The sequence below is a fragment of the Clupea harengus genome, chromosome 24 (assembly GCF_900700415.2).
Source record: "Clupea harengus chromosome 24, Ch_v2.0.2, whole genome shotgun sequence".
NCBI classification, from domain to species: Eukaryota; Metazoa; Chordata; class Actinopteri; order Clupeiformes; family Clupeidae; genus Clupea; species Clupea harengus.
In genome coordinates, this window is record NC_045175.1 from 1,227,221 (window position 1) to 1,231,302 (window position 4,082).

Below are 4,082 nucleotides of genomic sequence, written 5' to 3' on the forward strand. Positions count from 1 at the left end.
GCTTCCATTACAGTGTGCGAGGTGATGCTCCATGTATTGAAAGGTTGCGCGATTGAGTAACATGTGTAGTTTATAGTGTGTGAGTGTGTGTGTGTGTGTGTGTGTGTGTGTGTGTGTGTGTGTGTGTGCGTGTGTGTGTTGATGTCTGTGTGTGAGTGTGTGCGTGTGTGTGAGTTTCTGTGTATGTGTGAGTGTGTCTGTATGTGTGAGTTTATGTATGTATATGTGTGTTGCTGTCTGTCTGTCGATCAATTTGTGCATGTGTGTGTGTGTGTGTGTGTGTGTGTGTGTCTGTGTGTCTGTGTGTCTGTCAATGTTCACATTGTCCCTCTGGGGCCCCCGTAGGGCCCAAACAGCCTTACTGGACTTGGCCATCATTACACACCCAGATTAACACAGGGCTCCTGCCCCAGCTAACCCCGTGCCCCCTAAAAGCAGAGTGGTTGCCACTTCACATCCCTGTCAAACAGTGTGTCTCTTTGCTTTGAATTGGCTCAAATCGAGGCGCACCTTCACACAGGCCGCCTCGTGAGTCATACCCCTGCACCTGTGGATCCATCTGGGAAGCGGGAAATAAATTAATAATAATAACAGCGCGGCAATCAAAGGAGCGCCATCCCAAAAGGCAAGCGGACCCTGCTACTGCTGTTCCTGTTTTCTAAAGATAGCGCCGGGTTGTGGCAAATGAGCTGATGGGTCACATTTAAATAGACCAATATCTTATTGATGGGTCCTTGTGCCTCTGCGTGTGTTTGGTTTATTGATGGACGCTTCCCTACCCGAGTCAAGCTTCTATGCAAAAAAAACATGGTAATGTGAAATTCAGCTCTGTCGTTTCAGAGACATTCAGAGACACTTTTGAACACTTTAAAACCCCATGCCTGGAATCGTATTAGCCTGGAGGGAGACAGGCGAATCCGGCTCCTTCGGGTTTCAGTGGCTAGATCATATATCTATGCGCTGCGGTGAAGCCCCAAGATCTCTGCTCCCGGGTTCCCGGCCGGGGCGATCCGGTCTTTATCAGTATTCCGCTGCAATCGTTGTCGGCCGTTAGAAATGACAGCGTGTCAAGCCGGGGACCCCAGGCTTCGCCAGTCGCTGCGTATTTGTGAGGTTATAAATCAAGCGGTGGCGCGTTCCAAGCTCCCGTCTCTCTCTCTCTCTCTTCTCTTCTCTCTCTCTCTCTCAGCCACTACCTCTTTCCAAACACGTTTTACATAGCCCATATACATGCGCTTATACAGAAAAGTGTTTCAAAGGTTGGCTCGTCTCTAACGGACTGAATAGGTACAATCACGATCGTGTGGTAAGGGGAGCAGCACTGCCATACAAAGAATAACTGTCTCGCGAATCTATTCGTCAACGGGCCACTGCTGGCGCGCACACACTCGGTGCTGAGAGGAAACCCCGGCAGTGTGCGTCTTCGCAGCGCATCTGCAGAGCCCAAAGTCCCTCTCTCTCTCGCTCTGCCTCAAACACTTACGCTTATCAACATAACAAGTTACTCAATAGCTCGTCCATCATACTGCATGAGCTCTACAGTTGTTGTGTTTTCTAAGCTGAGTTACTGTATGGTAATACACATATGAACTGTGCTCACAGGCGTGTAACACATGCCACATCTTTATTTTATATATTTTTTGACCCATTCTGAATTTCACCGAAAACAAATCACCAAATTGAGCTGTACGTAATAGACCTTGGCGTTTGCCGGTACAATGCCACATGGTCTGTAGAACTACACATAACATCGTTTGATAATAATCTAACAGACCTAACTCGCGTTTCTTCTACAAACGGATGTCTGGCTTTCCAAAGCACCGCTTTCGCACAGCACCATGCAGGTGATCGTTTAACCCAAGCATATAAATCAATTTTCGCCAGTATTGAGAAACCGTTAACTCATCACGTGCAGCATCATCATAGTCTATGCGGTTACAACATTAACTATTTTATTCGGAACAGAATGAAAAATCACAGTACCTCCGAGCTCTTCCACCAGTGTCGTATGTTCCGCTGCGTCTTGCGAAAAGCAGTTTATAATCCTTTGCCAATGCTGTGAGCTCAGACCGACGATGAGACGGAGCGGGTGAGCGAGCAAGGGAGAGAGGGAGTGACGCGGAGTGGGTAAGAGAGAGAGGGAGAGAGAGAGATAGAGAGAGAGAGAGGGGGAGAGAGAGAGATGAGAGAAAGGTCGAGAGACATACCAGCAAAAGCAAGTCTTGCCACTCCCGATTGGACTCGACTGCAGAATAACTTGTGTTGCAAGTGTTTGTGCCAATGGCATCATCATCATAACAGTGTGAAATTGCCTTGCATGGGGACCACTTCTCATTTGCCACATAAATACGCCAAAGCATTTGTGGCACAATATTGTTTGCCATAGGTCTCACACATATTTAGATACAGAGAATGAGGAAAACAAAAATTACGTATGCATTTTGCAATTCGGTAGGCTATGATCTATCTGCAGCTGTGTGTACACATGTGGCGCGTGTGCTCCATATAGGCGTCGACTTTGATCATGCTCAGCTCTGGGGACCAGGTGCCGTTACCGTGGCGTCTGCACATGGGTCACAGCCACGCGAAGTGGAAACATGTGCAAGATGTGCTGTTTGACGCCACGCACACCTCTCCTTCTCATTCTGAGCACGTAGCAGAGTGTCCGTTCACCAATCACCCCCCCACCCCAATCTTCACATACACTACACACATACACTACACACACACACACACACACACACACACACACCATTTCTTTACACTTTGATTCCCTACTCTTGTGCATGGGAAGATGGCAGCCTGCTGGAAAATGTATGTAATCAACCAATAACTGGCTCAATGTTCAGTCTGTAAATATATCATTACGATCTTGGAGGTATGTTGGAAGCTAGACCTGATAGACCTGTGTGTGTGTGTGTGTGTGTGCAGGTGTCGCTGTTGGTAAAAGTAACTGTTCTGGCAGTTCCATGTGGTGGTGCTGGTAGCATTTGTTGCACTAGCAGTCCCACTCCCTCCCCTGTAAACCTACCAGACCAGCCTGTAGTGTATGTACACAGAGCACTTGGAGTTAAACCCACCCAAATCAAAATAAACAGCCCGCTACATTTAGCTGCTTAGTGTGTTGAGGTCTACATCACCCTTGCCCTAACAGCAGCTGAACTTCCCCTCTATTGACTGTGTTCAGAGCAGCGTCAGCACATCTCTCAACACGCTCATCCTCTTAGCTCTCCCGTGGGGGTGGGGGGGCTGGTGCAACCGGAGAGAAACCCCTGTCCCACTTTATATGAACTGTCTTGAGGTGCTCGTTATCGTTAGCACTTAATTCATTATTAAGTGCCCCCTCATATTAGGGAGAGGGTTAGTTGGGGATTAAGGCCAGGGTTACGGTTGGTGAGATGTCAAATTAAGTGCTTCAATGGGAGGCACTCGTTGTTTACTACTTAACCGAAACGCAAGAAGAGCACTTATGATAAAGTGGCAAGTGGAATCAAATACTGATATAAAACCCAATGCACTCAGTAGCACAACGTTAGAAGCACAACATCAGGAGCGCTACCTCAGTAGCACAACGTTAGAAGCACAACCTCAGTAGCACAACCTCAGGAGCACAACCTCAGTATGCTGGTCTGATCCAAGGCCATTCTCAGTACAAGCAATCTAAATGCAGTCGTTTCATTTGACACAAACACTACATCAATTCTGACAAAATGTTGACCCGTATGTTCCCGAGTAAACAGAAGGATTACTTCTCGTTTTCTTACTCAGCGTTCTTTTGTATCTTGGGGTTCTACGCACATGTGTCTGGTATGTGCTTTTTTTTGCTGACCAAGACGTGCGTGGCTGTTGGTGTATCCTGCTCCCAGCTGCCTGTAGCACAATGTCACAGTAGGATCAGCTGAATGTGCATGGTAGCTCTTGAAGGGTGGCCATTTCAAGGAGCGAATATTTAGCTTTTCGCTGCTACTGTATGTGTGCAGCCCAACTGGTGAAGGCATGTGCTAACAATGGCGACGTCACACACCGGGGTTCTACAAGGTAAAAGAAAAATATAAGAGTACAATTTGTTATTGTCATTCAGT

General features: G+C 47.3%; 1 protein-coding gene across 1 annotated transcript in view; it reads right to left on the reverse strand.

Moving 5' to 3' along the window:
- The window catches only part of LOC105900238 (protein phosphatase 1 regulatory subunit 29-like), a 121,081-nt gene extending 119,017 nt beyond the window's left edge, over positions 1–2,064 (reverse strand). The window contains exon 1 of the mRNA XM_031562109.1: positions 1,984–2,064. The gene's annotated coding sequence lies outside the window, so the exon portion shown is untranslated. The remainder of the gene's footprint in view (positions 1–1,983) is intronic.
- Positions 2,065–4,082: the final 2,018 nt, after the last annotated feature.